The sequence below is a fragment of the Abramis brama genome, assembly GCF_963993115.1.
Source record: "Abramis brama genome assembly, contig: SCAFFOLD_71, whole genome shotgun sequence".
Taxonomy (NCBI): Eukaryota; Metazoa; Chordata; class Actinopteri; order Cypriniformes; family Leuciscidae; genus Abramis; species Abramis brama.
This window is the reverse complement of record NW_028156066.1, coordinates 174,990-194,014: the sequence shown is the minus strand read 5'-3', so window position 1 is coordinate 194,014 and position 19,025 is coordinate 174,990. Positions and strand designations below refer to the sequence as shown.

The window sequence follows — 19,025 nt, the reverse complement described above, 5'->3', positions numbered from 1 at the left end:
CACAATGTCATCATATTTTGTCTGAAAACTGACGAAACAAAGAACATGAAAGAAAGATTCTTCTGAAACAGGGTCACTGCAGACTAAAACCACGCACGCAAACACACACACATGTGCACATGAACACACATCACTTGACTATAGCCTTTGAGTACATGCACTATATTTCCAGAAGTATTGTGACTTCCTCCATTCTGCACGGTTTCTCCAGAGCGGCTGCTCGAGCTCTTACACACTTCATGATGGATCTGTGTGTATCTATCTGACATCTCCATTCGGTTATAACACGATTCCCTACACACACACACACACACACACACACACACACACACACACAGACACACACACACATTATTATCCAATTTTTTGATTACTGATTTCCATTTGATTCTGATTATTGTAATATAGTTTTTAATTGGAAATACAATGGTTTTTAAAACTAAAATCAGTGTAAATTAAAAGGAAAGTGCAATAAGCCTATGAGTTATGAATATGAATCAGTTTTATCAGTTAATTAATGTAAAATCACCAGATTTTTGTCATCTTTGTGTCACGGTGCACAACACGTTTAACGAGTTCACACTTACAAATAAGTTAGATAGAATAAATGGTATGCATATTTGGCGTGCTGTCCAGGGAGAGGGCTCTGAGCTCGGATATTGGGCCCGACCCCAGAGTACTCCCCCCGTATTGCTGGTTTAGGAAGTAACCAGGCGAGTGTGAGGAGAGGGGGTGGTGGAGGGATGCTGAAAAACTGTCAAGGAACATTGGTGAGTCAGATGGGTATATATATAGGTCTCCACTCATGCTGATTGGATAGACATGTTGATTACTGACAGCTGGTTGGAATGTTGTGATAATTGGATAAATTTTTTGAACGTGCTCCTTCCGAACTTTGTTAATAAAACATATTTTAATGGAAAGCTCAATATCTCGACTCAGGATGGTTTCAGCTCCTGGAATAAAAACTGATCTCGAGTTTCAAAGTACAGGAACATTCATGTCCCGTCGGCTTAGAGTTTAAGACCAAATGATCAAGATCTCTTAAAGCTGCACTTTAGGGTCAGTTTACACTGAGAGGGTTACAGTGAGTCTAACTCTTTAAAGGGTCCTGGTTAACTTTTGCCTCTTGTGTTTACTGTTTTACAGCACTAGTGCAAAATGTGTTTTAGTGAGTGAGAATGTGTGTAGAGTTTTACAGAAAGAGTGCATGAGATTGAGCGACAATATATACGGAAACCAGACATGAAGTTCTTTAAGGTGAAGTATAACTGCATTTCTCTCTCTTCCTCTTTCTTGTCTTGTGGTCGAGTGGATGTCATGTTTTGTGTAATTCCCAGAAAGGTTGTTGTTGCTCAACACTGAAAATGAGCGGTTAATGCTATATTTAATGCTAGGTTTTTTCTTTATTTCTTTTTTTTTCTTTTTTACTTTTGATGCTTGATATTCTTATTTTGAGGAATATGTTTTATCCTCAGTGAATTTCGTAAAGCATCTGAGAGTTGTGTTTGAGAGCAGCTCATGTGTAAATGGAGAGTTTTTCGAGGGAACTGTTTTTTTTATTCAGTAGTGAGGTCATCCTGTGGATTAAACACTAGTAACCAAACACAAGTCAAATCGAAGTTTCAGAAATGTTTTAAATGCATTAATGTGAATACAAATATTTGTACTTGGATAAAAATGAGAAATACTGACATACATTGTAAAATTTAACTTGGTGAGACAAATGATAACTTAAGTGATAAAGTAAATGCAAAGAAAAACAAACAATTACTGTATGAAATTAATTTATAATTCAGTCTAGATGTAAAGACTTCAATTAAATTGTATGCGAGTCAGAATCAGATAGATGCAGATTTGACTTTGTGTGGAGATCAGATGATGTGGCTGCATTTAGCTGTAAATTCCTCATGCCCCAAACAAAGGGGCAGGGACGGACTGACAATCTGTGCATTCTGGAAAAGTCCAGAATGGCCGTCCAACCGAGGGCCGTCGGCACAAGAAAAAGTCTAATAAAGCAATATTAACAGCCAACAGCAGGGGCACTAATACGATCACTTATATGCTACGTGTAAAAAAAAAAAAAAATAAATAATTGAGGAAGAAGAGTCGCCTACTAGCCACTGACAGAAAGTTAGTTTTATAAGGCTTACCTATACTGCACTTTTAAATTTGCTTACATTATATTTTAATAGTTAAGTTATAGTATAGCAGTGGTCTCCGACGTGGTGCCTGTGAGTTGCCTGCAAAACACATTCTATAAATAGCCAGGGACGGACTGGGGCTAAAAAACAGCCCTGGACTTTCTCCCAAATAGGCCCATCATCCGGCCATTCACCCCTGTGTGACAGACTAAAGCCAGGATGTCCTGATACTATGCCACAATACTGTAGCCTATCAGACAAAGTATTCACAGCAAGTAACATCTCAAACCAATTATGATAATTGGGATTGTGTTTATTAATGAAGCCTCAGCCTTCAAATAAAGACAAAAAATGTACAATGCCATACAATGCAAATAATGAAATGTCACTGCAGGCTACAGAAACCCCAAATTACACAAAAAAATAAAACATATAGTTATATATAGGGGTCTCCAACCTTTTTGTGTGCGAGGGCTACCTCAAGGAATAAAATAATAGAAGGGATATTTGTTTGTTATACTCAAATATTTATTATACATAACATGGTGGTGCTTTTTTACTTTACACCATCATATGCGAAATAAAAAAATATCTTGATATTCTGGTTCAGACTTACAAGCGTTTAAAAATAAAAATCAACAATTCCTGAAAAAATATGAAAATATTTATGTTTTTTTTTTGTTGATTTTCTATAAACCTATTGTATGTGTTATCAAAAACAGTAGCCCAAACATTTAGTATAAATATAAATGCAAAAATAAATAAATAAACTGCCATAACTTCTTAACAAAAACATTAGCCTACTGCATTACATTTAATACATTTATACATGACTATATTAATATAACAGCATTTTTAATATGAATATATACAGGCACATTTCTGCCAAAAAAAAGTGTGTTTTACTACAGTTAATTCATAAGTTGTGGAGTGAAATGTCTTCTAACTGGTTTGTTCTTGGAACAATGTTTCGCCTGTTTTTTTGCGTCAATATGTTGAGAATATCAGCGCTGTTTAAACTGGCTTTAAACAAGCTTAAATCACATAGTCATCTGTGGGTTTATAAGAGAGATAGAGAATTCTGCGCTGAATTAAAATGCTTCTCAGTGGATCGTGCAGCTCTGTAATGTTGGCGTGATCGAGATCAGCCCGCACAGCTGCTTTGGCCGCGATCGCTGTTTTTTGGGCCGAGGCCGAGCTGATAATGTGCCGCGCTGCTCAGATCAAACAAGTTTTGTTCCGCTTTTTGAGCGTTTGCCATTTGATGTTTCTCATAGGCAACGCAAATGACAGCGTATAATCAAAGAGAGTTGGGTAATTTTGTAGAGGCAAAAGTGCAAATTGAAAAGTTTAGTTGAAAAGGTCGCAAAATTATACCATTTAGTCGAAGTCTGGAGCCCCGATTTACAGTGGATCGATATTGGCAAGTTGGGGCTATTTACAGGGACGGACTGACAATCTGTGCATTCTGGAAAAGTCCAGAATGGCCGTCCAACCGAGGGCCGTCGGCACAAGAAAAAGTCTAATAAAGCAATATTAACAGCCAACAATGTGGGATTCTGTGAACAGTAAGTGAAACAGGAAGAATGTGGCTTGAGTGACTGTGACTGTGTAATCCTCAATAGTTAATACAGTTACAGCATCAGAACTGCAGAGGAGGAGTGTAACCTTCACTGTATAAAAGCTGAGCGGTCTGATCTCTCAGCTCTGTGCTGGATCTCTCCTCTCTTCTGCTCATCACAAGGTGACTAAAACACTTTATCTTTATTTGTTCTCTAAAGAGATTTCTATTAATTATTTAAATCCAGACATTAATGTCTCTATTATAGTGAAACTGAAATGTAAACCTGTATTGCTCAACAATCATTAACTGATGTCAAACTTCACTCTGAACTGAACTACTGTATTCTCTTGAACAGAAATTACCAACGTCAGAATATATGAGAAATTACAGCATGAACATGTGTTGAGCTTCACAAACTACAGGATAAATTAGACATGTGGACAAGAGAGAAAATAGGAAACAAAAAGTTATGATCTAATGAACCAAATCAAGGAAAACACACAGAGTCTCTTCAGACACAACAGCATTAATAGCAGAAAACCAAACTGAGTATTTATGATGTTTAATATCAAACACTGTATCTTTATTTATGAACAGTGTTTCATCTTCTAGTGTCTGAATGTGTAAAATCAGTTCTAAACTATAACATTTCATTCACTCTATAAGAAGATCATTATTTACATTATATAAATCATTTACATTATTCACTCCATAAACTATAACTCATTTCATGGAGCCCAAGACTGGTTTCCCCATTATGATGATAATACACAGATTCCTGATGCAGACGCACACATAAACTCACATTTCTATATTTGTCATTTGTCATCATCATTGATTATTGTGAATATTGTAGAGTTAATCTGAGATGCTGTAATAACACTGAGCTCATGCAGATGTTGATCAGGAGTTGATCTGATGTCTCGTGATATGATGTTATATCGCTTTAATGAAACTCTGTCTGTGTGATTGAACAGATTCAAATGAAGAGGAGAAAGAAAATCAGCAGAAATCACAGATCAGCAGAAAACAAGAAGACTGAGAGAAAAATGGAGGACAGAAATGAGACACAAACCAGTGAATCACCAGAGGAAAGAGGACAGAGACTTGATAAACGTGACAGTATGAAGAGACTAAATCCAGACTGTGAGTGTTATTTTATGTAATGATATTTATTCGCCCAGAACGCACTCTCCCTGAGTGCACTTTTTAAAAAATTGAGTCCTCCGAAGATCCCGAAAAAATGTCCGTTGGTGCTTCAGTGACTACTTCGCTCAGAGAACCTGTCAATCACAGCTGTCAATCATAACGTTACACCACCGTTTTTATAGCATCACGTTACTAACTAAAAACAAACTTATTTTTGAAACAGACACTTGAACTTACATCAGCGTGATAAAAACGACAGCAAATGAAAGAAACCATCTTTGTTTTGTTTTTCTTTTTGAACACCATTTGCGGATGTTCTTAAGAGAAATATTCAGTAGAGAGAAGAGACCTGATGCACATGCTCATAGAAGTTATCTCTATAATAGTATAGCCTACAGGTGTTGGGATTTTTTTCGGCATTTTTTTTCTTCCACAGCCATGAGATCATTTTTTTTTTGGTTTGTACACTACTACACTGTATGTATGTATGTTTACTGAATTAAGGAATTTATTGTTATTAATTGATATTTATTGGGCTATACACACAAACAATAGATTTAAGGGTGTATGTTGTCCTTTTTGGTAGCTGAGAAGTTGATAAACTCTTTTGTCTTTTCGCGCATTGACTACTGCAATGGTCTTCTAGCTGGGGTATCTAAATCATCTTTGGATAAATTGCAATATCTTCAAAATTCAGCTGCTAGAGTACTGTCTGGGGTCAGGGCCAGGGACCATATAACCCCGGTCTTGGAGTCCCTGCACTGGCTAAAATCCTTATGCTGGCCTATAAATCTCTGCACAATCTGGCACCTCAGTATTTGACTGATTTATTAATCCCTTACACACCATGTCGCAATCTGCGCTCCTCTCAGAGTGGTCTTTTGGTCGTTCCGAAGACACGGCTTCATACGTGGGGTGACCGAGCATTTTCTGTCTATGCTCCTAAGCTCTGGAATTCTCTCCCGGTCGACATCAGGGAAGCAAATACATTAGTGACTTTTAAATCTCTTCTTAAAACATTTTATTTTAGGATTGCTTTTACATGATCTTAATTTTATGTGTTTATTATTTTTGTATTTACTTTGTGTTATTTCTTTGCTGTTATGCTTGTCTGTAAAGCGCTTTGAGAAATCTACTTTTAAAGGCGCTATACAAAATAAATATATTATTATTATTATTATTAGAGGGAACAGAGAGATTGACATTTAGATGACTGAACCCAAACGTAGGAGTTTAATGAAAGTAACATAGTAACATAAGAACCAAAAGTACAAAACAAAGCAGGGCAAAACAAACATATAGCATATTAATAAAGAGTAGGCTACTTAAACCAGACAGGAATTGCAGATTAAAGCGTTCACAGACTGCGCTAATTGGGTTTTGACAAAGCACGGCTATACAAAGATAACTTTTGATAATTAATGTACATGTGTGTGCAAATAAAATATTACAGAACATGACATTATAAAATATTATGCGATAATGATATGTAAGCTATTAATTATGAATTAATCATGTTACACGATCAGCACTGAGGAAGCTAAAAACTTATTCTGGCAAATAGTAGGCTATATGCATATAAAATGTGCATAACTGTCTTCTCTTTCTAAGAGTGATCTGACTTTACCTATTTGTTCCCTTTAGCTGTAGAGAGAACGGAAAAGCATATCAAACAATAGTCCAAAACAGAGGAATGAACATACTCCTTGCGGTGTGTAGATCCGAATATAACTCAAATCAAAAAATTACAAAATAAGATCCGCACTTAAAAAATTATCCAAAAAGCTTACATTAATTTAGTACAGAGACCACAAATAAAGTGCAAAAAGTTCCAGGTGCGCAAAACGTTTTCAGGTTCAACCCTTTGTCAGAGCCATGTCCATGTGTGAGCAAACTTTGTGTTATTTGCATGTATGGAAGTTATTTTGCATGATCTGTGTTAAAGCCCTGATATACTCACAGAGAAGGTATTTTTCATTCTTTACTTGCGGGTAAAAAGAAGATAGAGATACATGACCAGAGATTTACTGTAAGTGTTAGAGACAGGAATGACTCAGTTATCTGGTAATATGAGTCAAGACTCAAGACAGGATCAGGACGATATTCTGTAGGTTTACTTGAATGATTAGGATTCAGAATCAGCAACAGCACGGTATGGCATACAGATATTTATTTCTTTGTTTCCAATCTACACAATGCATTTAGGGATATATACAGGTGAGGTTAAACCATTATTGATACACACCTACTAAAACCACTCAGGAATAATCAGAACAGGCAACATTTATCAGGAAAGTTCTTCTGGGAAATTCCCCAGAACACAAACAGAGCTACAGCAGCCGGGCCGATGCAATACTGGCAATGAACTGGAGTGAGTGCAGGCGCTGCCACCTACTATACTATAATATACTGTACTGTACTGTACTGTACTATACTCTACTTTACTGCACTATACTGTACTGTACTGTACTGTACTATACTCTACTTTACTGCACTATACTGTACTGTACTATACTATACTCTACTTTACTGCACTATACTGTACTGTACTATACTGTACTATACTCTACTTTACTGCACTATACTGTACTGTACTGTACTATACTCTACTTTACTGCACTATACTGTACTGTACTGTACTATACTGTACTATACTCTACTTTACTGCACTATACTGTACTGTACTGTACTATACTCTACTTTACTGCACTATACTGTACTGTACTGTACTATACTCTACTTTACTGCACTATACTGTACTGTACTATACTCTACTTTACTGCACTATACTGTACTGTACTATACTCTACTTTACTGCACTATACTGTACTATACTGTACTATACTCTACTTTACTGTACTGTACTGTACTGTACTATACTCTACTTTACTGCACTTTACTGTACTGTACTGTACTATACTCTACTTTACTGCACTATACTGTACTGTACTGTACTATACTCTACTTTACTGCACTATACTCTACTTTACTGTACTGTACTGTACTGTACTATACTCTACTTTACTGCACTATACTGTACTGTACTGTACTATACTCTACTTTACTGCACTATACTGTACTATACTGTACTATATTCTACTTTACTGCACTATACTGTACTGTACTATACTGTACTATACTCTACTTTACTGCACTATACTGTACTGTACTGTACTGTACTCTACTTTACTGCACTATACTGTACTGTACTGTACTATACTGCACTATACTGTACTGTACTGTACTGTACTATACTGTACTGTACTATACTCTACTTTACTGCACTATACTGTACTGTACTGTACTGTACTATACTCTACTTTACTGCACTATACTGTACTGTACTGTACTATACTCTACTTTACTGCACTATACTGTACTATACTGTACTATACTCTACTGCACTATACTGTACTGTACTGTACTGTATTATACTCTACTTTACTGTACTATACTGTACTGTACTGTACTGTACTATACTCTACTTTACTGTACTATACTGTACTGTACTGTACTATACTCTACTTTACTGCACTATACTGTACTGTACTGTACTATACTCTACTTTACTGCACTATACTGTACTGTACTGTACTATACTCTACTTTACTGCACTATACTGTACTGTACTGTACTATACTCTACTTTACTGTACTGTACTGTACTGTACTATACTCTACTTTACTGCACTTTACTGTACTGTACTGTACTATACTCTACTTTACTGCACTATACTGTACTGTACTGTACTATACTCTACTTTACTGCACTATACTGTACTGTACTATACTCTACTTTACTGCACTATACTGTACTATACTGTACTATACTCTACTTTACTGTACTGTACTGTACTGTACTATACTCTACTTTACTGCACTATACTGTACTGTACTGTACTATCAGTGTTGGGCAAGTTACTTCGAAACTGTAATGCATTATTTATTACTTGTTACTGTCATTTCAAAGTAATTTGTTACATTACAATATTACTGTATTTAAAATGTAAGGCATTACACTACTATTGCATTACTTTTAAGTTACTCTCACCAAAATAACTGCAAATATGGATTTGGCAATCTAAATGTAGCGTATGATGCTCAATTAGCTCATTACACATCCAGTAGAAGGTGATGTGGTATCCGACTGAGCTTGGACCCATAAGAAATTTTACAATGATGTACTATAGTACATACCATGGTATACCATAGTAGTACCATGTACCATGGTACCTTTTACATCTAACCATGGTACATACTATATAGTACTTCAGATATTATCATGGTACCATGGTACATTGCATGGTACTGTAGATGTTACTATGGTACATAGTATGGTACCTCAGATTTACCATAGTACATACCATAGTACCTCAGATATAACTATGGTACATACTTTATAGTACTTCAGATATTATCATGGTACCATGATAATATCTGAAGTACTATACTGTACAGTATGTTACTATGGTACATAGTATGGTACCTCAGATTTACCATGGTACATGCCCTAGTACCTCAGATATAACCATGGTACATTCTGCCGTACATATTACCATGGTACATACTACCTCAGATATAACCATGGTACCTCAAATATTACCATGGTACTTTGCATGGACGCATGGTACAGACATCTTTTTACTTTAAGCCCGGGGTAAACTTTAGGCTTAAACTTTAGCAAAAATAAAAATAACTAATGAATAATAACTAAGCCAAATATTTTTATTTTATTTTAATTATTAGTGTGAGTGACTGCAGTAGTGTGGGCATAGGCCATTTGGTCTATGAACGAGTCATAGATCTCCAAAATCAGTTTTAAATGTATAATTTAATATTAATGAGATTTTTATTTAAGTAATGTTCTAATTCTAGATGTTTGTAAATGCTGCATGATTTTGACGTGGTTTAATCAATGGCCGTGCGCGTGAACTTTGAACATTCATGTCGCTTTCAAACATTGGAGCGGCCGCGGCGCAGAGTTGCCATGGAAACGGCGCTGGACCACTGCGACTGGTAAGCAGGAAACTCCCTCTCTCGCTGTTGAGTATGTACTATCCGCTGCAGGCTCACTCATCTCGGCTCTGTCTGATTAACGTACAGGAAGTGAAACATTTTGCGCGGACGTTTCTCCTCTGCTGATCTCGCGGTGATTTTGGCGAATTTGTATGAAGAAAAAAAAACTACCACTTTATTCCAGGTTAACTAACAATGCTTGTAACGCGCGTTACTGACATTTGTACCGAGTAAAATATTACTTTTTTTCCCCCTGTAATGCCTTACATTACCGCGTTACAGCAAAAAGCAATGCATTACAGTAATTAATTACTTTTGTAACGCGTTACTCCCAACACTGTGTACTATACTCTACTTTACTGCACTATACTGTACTATACTGTACTATATTCTACTTTACTGCACTATACTGTACTGTACTATACTGTACTATACTCTACTTTACTGCACTATACTGTACTGTACTGTACTATACTCTACTTTACTGCACTATACTGTACTGTACTGTACTGTACTATACTATACTCTACTTTACTGCACTATACTGTACTGTACTGTACTATACTCTACTTTACTGCACTATACTGTACTGTACTGTACTATACTCTACTTTACTGCACTATACTGTACTATACTCTACTTTACTGCACTATACTGTACTGTACTGTACTATACTGCACTATACTGTACTGTACTGTACTATACTGTACTGTACTGTACTATACTCTACTTTACTGCACTATACTGTACTGTACTGTACTGTACTATACTCTACTTTACTGCACTATACTGTACTGTACTGTACTATACTCTACTTTACTGCACTATACTGTACTATACTGTACTATACTCTACTTTACTGCACTATACTGTACTGTACTGTACTGTATTATACTCTACTTTACTGTACTATACTGTACTGTACTGTACTGTACTATACTCTACTTTACTGTACTATACTGTACTGTACTGTACTATACTCTACTTTACTGCACTATACTGTACTGTACTGTACTATACTCTACTTTACTGCACTATACTGTACTGTACTATAATGTACTATACATACTAGATTCACTGAGGGCCTTTTGTACAGCACACAACATCCAGACTGCTGAGAGTGATGTGTAGATGAATATGTGAATATGTGCTGCGCTTTCCTCTCAATAACTCAATAAACACACAACAAAAATGAGAAGCTTTTTTTCTGCAAGTTTTTTTAATAAACCATAAGAAAAGCTTCTGAACACGTCACTATTATTTTATAGCAGCTTTACAGTATTAAAGATGAAAACAGTGTCAGTGTCTCGTTTCATCAGAAGTAAAACTTCATTTGCCTGTCATCAACAGATTATCAGCTTTATCATCATCATTATTATTATCTTGTGCAGTTTTAGTGTTGTATGTGTTTGTTCTGTCCCTCTTTAAACTGAAGATAATATTATGTTTCTTCATGGACAGTTTCTGTGGATCCACACACTCCTGTAAAGAGTGAATCTGAATCATCAGAGAAGATCAAACATGAGCTGAGATCCTGATATCTGAATCAATGATGTGAGGACGCCTGAAACTAATGTAAGATCATGTTTGGGCTTCATTTCTGAGATCATACACTGCAGCTCTGATGATCAGATGATCAATATTTTATTCATATTTCAGTGAATATTGATGAAGATGATGATGAACACGGTATGTCTCTCTTTATAAAGTTTCTTCTGGACTCTGGAGATCTGGACAGCATCTTCATTCATAACAGAACATGATGAACTAATGTTTCCAGACCTTCAATCTTCATCAGAGAACAAACCAGCGGGAGAAATCAACTGTGTCCGTTATTAGGCTTTGGAATAAGTGTAAATATTATAAGTGTGTAAATAGTAAAAGTGTGTAATGCTATTATATTTTTTTCACAGAGTTGAAATACTGCATTTTCATCTGGTTGTGACAGTATTGTGCATCTCTGATACACACACACACACACACACATACACACACACACACACACACACACACACACGTTTGCATCATTTACTCCTGCTGTTTTCTGTCATTTTGTTTTCCCCGTTTAAGATTCTTTGTCTAAATCAAGTTTTTCATTTCTTTGACACATTTACTGTAACAGTAAACTAAAGACTGAATTAATCATTAAAATACAGTAAAATAACAGATCTGAGTATAACTTACAGTCTAATCTCACACAGCAGATTATTTAAAGTGTGTGTTCACCCATTAATGAAGTTTCTGTCAGTAATTACTCTCCATCATGTCGTTCCAAACCCGTAAGATATTCGTTCATCTTCAGAACAGAAGTGAAGATATTGTTGATGAAATCTGAGAGGTTTCTGATCAGACTATTGTTCATGCGCTGCAGAAAAGACAGAGAGACTAATCAGAGTCAAGCATTAAAATAATAATAAATATGTAATGTAATGCATTCAGGCCTGCAGAGATTTCTAAGACATTTATGGGTCAGAAAACAAAGTCTCTGAAGCATGTGTGAGAAAACCTGTTTATCCAGGAGGGCTTTTGAGAGACGAAACACGTGACCATCCAGCAAAACTCACTGAGACTCACTGGTGATATTTATTTCTAATCTTTCTGCATGACTTTAATATGTTTAGAAGGAGAGGAGGCTCGTGGCCTTCAGGTGTTCCTGATGTTCCTGTTCTGCTGCGGTTGCAGAGAGTTTGTAAAGTCCACTGTGGTTCAGTGTGTTTCTCAGCCTGATGTCAGTGAGTGTGTGTCGCCGAACTCTAGATGACAACCTGACATTTAAAAACAGAAGAGGTTGTGTGGGGACAATGAAGGCTGAGAAATATTCTGTGTGATAAGTTAAAATAAAGTTGGTGTTCAAAGTTCATAGACTTCCTTTAATCCTTAAGTTTGTTCAAATACAACAATGAAAAAATTGTTGTGCATCAAAGACTTATTTTCATGTTTCTATTATCAGGTTACAGGTCATGCTAAAGAGGTTCCTGTGGCACTGAGATGCATGTTCCTGCTCTGTGGGAAAGCACTGCAACCACATTATGACATTATTGACTCATTCCTGTACGTTGGAGCTTCAAGTCAGTTTCAGTATGTCAGAACACATCAGGACACCTCCTCCTTTACTCTGTAAACCCGAGAGATGTTGTTTGTCACAAGATACATGAATCTATTACATGAAAACTGTCAATAATACAGTAACAACTTACACCTTTACTATGATGTGTAAATATTTCCTGCTGATAAAGATTGAGCAGAAAGAAGAGCTTGTGTTTGAATGTAAAGTGTTATTGTGTGTCAAATGTGGGTCTGTAAAATTATTAGAAAACATGAGATTAGTTTCCACTGTTATGCTTATTAATAATCAACTATATATTTATTACAGACAAAATGACATTTGTATCCAAGTTGCCAGAGTGTGTTAAAGATATGGATGACCAGTAATGTTCTTATAATAAATGCTGATAATCATAAATAACATGATATTATTGATTGTCCATAATCCTGTCCACAGAATCTCTTGTAAACAATCTGCATCAGTGTGTGTTTCTTCATCATGTCCAGTTAAAGATCTGGCTGATCCTTCAGCGTTATTCACCTCAGAAACACCAAAATACAGAACATGTTTCTGATGCAGAAAAGCTCATAAAGCGTTCATGACTGGATTACTGTAATGCATTACTAGATTATCCTGATCATTATCAATCAACAAACTACAGTTATAGTGCAAAATACAGCAGCTAGAGTTATTACCAGATCAAGACAATATCATCATATAACACCAGTTTCACCATCTCTACACTGGGAATCTGTTAAACTACTGATGTGTGGAACAAGCATTCATAGAGAAATGTGCAAAACAACACAGAGAACAAAACGTGTGGAGACAACAGCAGCTCAGAGCCAGACTTCATTCTCAGTGTGTGGGGAAGTGGCACTTCTTGAGGTGTCAGATATAATGCGGTAATAAGATATCTCAGGAGTGGCATTTGTAAGTGTATAAAGTTAGTTCTGCTCCTCAGACTCTCAGTAACACTGGAGCTTCTCTCTGTCCAGATCATCACAAGGTAATTAAACACTTTCATCTTTAACATTTTGTAAGAGTATTTTTAGATATTAATAATGAACAGAGATGTTAGTGTACAAAGTATTGTAGTGAAACAGAAAGATAAATATGTATTAAAAAAAATCACTAACAAATGTGAAATTTCACTTTAACTATATATTATATCTCTGTATTTTTTTCAAACAGATTTCTGCAGAATCTGAACACAAGAGAAATGAATGCATGACAGGAATATATCTGGACCATCACAAACTACAGAAGAAGGACTTTATCTTTATATATTCAGTGTGATTTAATAAACTCTGGATTATTCTACATCTCTCTTCTTCTCACAGGCGAGAAACATGTTTCATATTTCATTTCTCATCTTTACTGAAGAGCTTTATCTTCATATGATGACTGGATTATTTGCTATTTTATCACAAATGTTTTAAATTCTATATTTTAAGTGCATGTTCTCCGTTAGATGATCTGAGTCTATATCATCAGTTCAGTCACTGTATTATAATTATGATGATAACGGGTTGTTTTCTTCATTTCCAGTCTCTGTTGATCCAGTCGGAGCTGTAAAGTGTCGTTCTGATGAATCAAATATGATCAAACATGAGGTGAGAAGAGAAAGATGTTTATTATCAGGACTCACACATAAACTCACATTTCTATATTTGTCATTTGTCATCATCATTGATTATTGTGAATATTGTAGAGTTAATCTGAGATGCTGTAATAACACTGAGCTCATGCAGATGTTGATCAGGAGTTGATCTGATGTCTCGTGATATGATGTTATATCGCTTTAATGAAACTCTGTCTGTGTGATTGAACAGATTCAAATGAAGAGGAGAAAGAAAATCAGCAGAAATCACAGATCAGCAGAAAACAAGAAGACTGAGAGAAAAATGGAGGACAGAAATGAGACACAAACCAGTGAATCACCAGAGGAAAGAGGACAGAGACTTGATAGATGTGACAGTATGGAGAAACTAAAGCCATTCTGTGAGTGTTTGATTATTATTGAACTTTAATCCTTCATCATATTTTAGTTTTACTGTCAGATTTACTGTTGTTTTCTCTCCTGTTATAAAGTGTCACATTCAGACAAATTCATCAGACTGACTTTCTGCAGTCATTAAACATTTACAGATTGTGTTTAACTGACAGAAAGGTTATTGATTAACAATATTAAATATATACATTCAAAGCAATGTATATGATGATAATCTAATATGTATATTTCTAGTCTAATGATCCAGACGAGCCTGTAAAGTTTGATTCTGATGTCAAAACTGAGGAGAGATTCTCATCAAACCCTTCATCATGTTCACAAGATCATCATCTTCATCATCATCATCATCATCACTGATCTTCATCATTATCACTGATCTTCATCTTCATCATCATCATCGCTGATCTTCATCTTCATCATCATCACTGATCTTCATCATCATCATCACTGATCTTCATCATCATCACTGATCTTCATCTTCATCATCATCATCATCCTCATCACTGATCTTCATCTTCATCATCATCATCATCATCATCATCATCATCACTGATCTTCATCATCATCACTGATCTTCATCTTCATCATCATCATCATCACTGATCTTCATCATCATCACTGATCTTCATCTTCATCATCATCATCATCCTCATCGCTGATCTTCATCATCATCATCATCACTGATCTTCATCTTCATCATCATCATCATCACTGATCTTCATCATCATCATCACTGATCTTCATCTTCATCTTCATCATCATCATCATCATCATCATCATCATCATCATCATCATCATCGCTGATCTTCATCATCATCACTGATCTTCATCTTCATCATCATCACTGATCTTCATCATCATCATCATCTTCATCATCATCATCACTGATCTTCATCATCATCATCATCGCTGATCTTCATCTTCATCATCATCACTGATCTTCATCTTCATCATCATTATCATCATCGCTGATCTTCATCATCATCACTGATCTTCATCTTCATCACTGATCTTCATCATCATCATCATCACTGATCTTCATCATCATCATCACTGATCTTCATCATCATCATCATCATCATCGCTGATCTTCATCTTCATCATCATCACTGATCTTCATCTTCATCATCATCATCATCATCGCTGATCTTCATCATCATCACTGATCTTCATCATCATCATCATCATCATCATCACTGATCTTCATCTTCATCATCATCACTGATCTTCATCATCATCATCATCATCATCATCATCGCTGATCTTCATCATCATCATCATCATCGCTGATCTTCATCATCATCTTCATCTGTTCACTCCTGTCTTCTGGAATCTTCTACACACTCTTCTGAACACAAACACACTCATCAAGATCTTCTTTCTCAGTCTGACCTCTCATTGTTCTCCATCAGTAATCTATAGTATTGATCTACTGAAGCCACAGAAACACTTCAGGACTCAAACTGGGATTTTCTGATTGTGAGGAAACAGTGTTACTCTCAGACACCCATTATCTTTCATGTATATATGAATGGCAATTCAATGGCAATTCAAAATGCTTTTTCATAGAAGAAATTAAAATAATAAAAAGAAATAAGAATAATTTAAACAGTTTAGAAAAATAAAAAAATAAAATACAGTATAGACTCGCCATGCTTAGAGTGAATCCTTGGTATTTCTAGCTGATATGATCCTAGTGATCTGAGTGATCTGTTGGGTTTATATTATGTGAGCATGTCTGCAATGTATTGAGGTCCTAGGCCATTAAATGATTTATATACCAGTAATAATACTTTAAAATCAATCCTAAATTTAACTGGGAGCCAGTGTAAAGACCTGAGGACTGGTGTGATGTGTTCATATGTTCTGGTTCTGCTCAGCGTTCTGTATGAGCTGCAACTGTCTTATGGTCTTTTTGGGAAGGCCAGTGAGGAGTCCATTACAATAATCCACCCTGCTGGTGATGAAAGCAAGTAGTGAAAAGCAAATCGCCTCTGAGAGTTTGTCTGACCTATAATAACTCACTGAGCTTTCCATATTTCCTCCGGACACAACTGAAGCCCCACCGAAATATTCATCCACTAGAAAACATAGAGCTCTGTATACAGAGCTATGTATTTGAACAAACTTAAGGATTAAAGGAAGTCTATGAACTTTGAACACCAACTTTATTTTAACTTATCACACACACACACACACACACACACACACACACACACACACTGTGTCTGAGTCTCTCCAGCTCTACAGCGCCACCTTGAGGCTGAATAACTCAAGAACACTAGATCTCTGACAGAAGTGTGTGTGTGTGTGTGTGTCTGTGTGTGTGTTCAGTCTCAGTAACTAGAGATCACACCAGTTTGAGTTATGAAGACTTCAGATTATCATAACTCTTGAGTCAACACATTATCATCTATATACTGTAATCTGTACAATACTGTAAGATCATATACTGTAATCATCTTTAATGTGTTCATTATTTCTGCCTAAATGGATAAATGATGTGAACTACTGTAACTCATGATTGTATTATCTGTATATTTCTGACATATGGACGTTACTTTGAGTCATGTCTGATAACAGATCAATCTTAATTGTAATGCAGAAATTCCATTTACCATGAAACTGCTTTGAAACATTATTTATTGTGAAAAACTCTATTCAAATAAACTTAAAAGTGAAAATAAAGTGAAAATAAAACTAAGCATCTGAAATAAAGCGGCTCCAGATTGCCCTTTGACCCTGTCCTGCAGTCTCGTGTCTCCCTCTACAGGAGATCATCAGAATCACAGCAGAGTTAAAGAAGCTACAGATGAAAATGTGTTTTACAGCAACAAATGAAAACACTTACAGATTTCAGTTCATCAGGGAATATGAAAATCAACAAGTTGTAATTTGAAGGGAATCATTATTGAAGTCAAACACAAAGATGTCAAATGTGCGTCACTATAAAATATGACTTCTGCTGTTTTGATATTATTCTGAAGGTTTGAATGGTTTGATCAGAATCAAGATCTCTTTAGTTCCAGTGAATTCTGTGACGCTTCCAGCTTTAATATCATAAAGCAGCCTGTGATTATGATGATGAGTTTATGACAGAATCACTTTTATTCTCCGCTTTCTCCATCATGTGCTTCATCTGTCGTTTCACACAGAAGATCTCTCTGTTTCTCTTTCTGATAGAGTTAGAAACAGGGAATAATTGATGTTCTTCCCAGAGACTGTGTTTCTGGATTCTTCTGTTAGCAGAAGCTGATGATGATGTTTCATATCAGGCAAATCTCCATCAGCTCCTGATTCAACAATATGACAAACTCAGATCACTCATACATGCATTACAATCATGAGTCTCAGTATAATGTGTTTTCCTCATTTAAAAGCGACTGAAAGATGTCATTTCTCTAGAAGATGAAAATAAATCCACACATTCATTCACACAGAACATACCTTAGTACTTCTTCAGATCAATATCTCCTCTGAATATCTGATGTGAGACGCAGCCGTATTGTTTCCTGAAGAGTTTCAAGAGTCTGAATGTTAAATGTAAAACTCAGATCTGATAAACTCCATCAGCTGCTCATTTAATCATCTCTGATTTATTAACACTGATTTCCATCAGCAGAACATTAGTGACTTTAACAGACGAACTGAAGCTGTTCAGAACAACAACAGATCAACACTTACTCAATACTCAATATCTACTGTTCACAAACACATCATAGTATACATTAAAGCAGAAGTTGCTAGAAGTTCAGTCATTCACACAAAATGTAAAATCACATTATTATTTGTGAGTTGATAATGAATGACATTCAGTGAATTAAACTGAGAGAATGTCACTTGTTTAAAATAGAAATGAAGGCATTGTAAATAAATCTGTATGAGTGTGTGTTTTCTATTCCTCCTAACACACAGAATATGATCTGCAGTTTTCATCTTTGTCCACTAGATGTCAGAAGTAGATTTGAGGTGAAACTCAAAGGCCTTTAGTTTCAGGATCAGAGACAGTGAAGAGAAATCAGAGAATCTGATCTGAAGCTCAATGAGGATCATCATGTGTCCAGTGCTGGAGAGAGAACTGAGAAATATACTC

At 35.8% G+C, this 19,025-nt stretch overlaps 2 long non-coding RNA genes across 4 annotated transcripts; both read left to right on the top strand.

The window, feature by feature from the left end:
- Window positions 1-3,824: 3,824 nt before the first annotated feature.
- LOC311077083 lies at window positions 3,825-11,441 on the top strand. 2 transcript variants are annotated; one of them, XR_014604745.1, is made up of 3 exons: window positions 3,825-3,888; window positions 4,686-4,854; window positions 11,334-11,441. It is a non-coding gene; the product is annotated as an uncharacterized lncRNA (long non-coding RNA). The 2 variants fall into 2 exon arrangements; XR_014604746.1 differs by lacking the exon at window positions 3,825-3,888 and adding an exon at window positions 4,180-4,285.
- Window positions 11,442-13,857: 2,416 nt separating this feature from the next.
- On the top strand, window positions 13,858-17,621 carry LOC311077093. 2 transcript variants are annotated; one of them, XR_014604752.1, is made up of 4 exons: window positions 13,858-13,927; window positions 14,470-14,534; window positions 14,754-14,922; window positions 15,167-17,621. It is a non-coding gene; the product is annotated as an uncharacterized lncRNA (long non-coding RNA). The 2 variants fall into 2 exon arrangements; XR_014604753.1 differs by lacking the exon at window positions 13,858-13,927 and adding an exon at window positions 14,132-14,261.
- The last annotated feature ends 1,404 nt before the right edge of the window (window positions 17,622-19,025 follow it).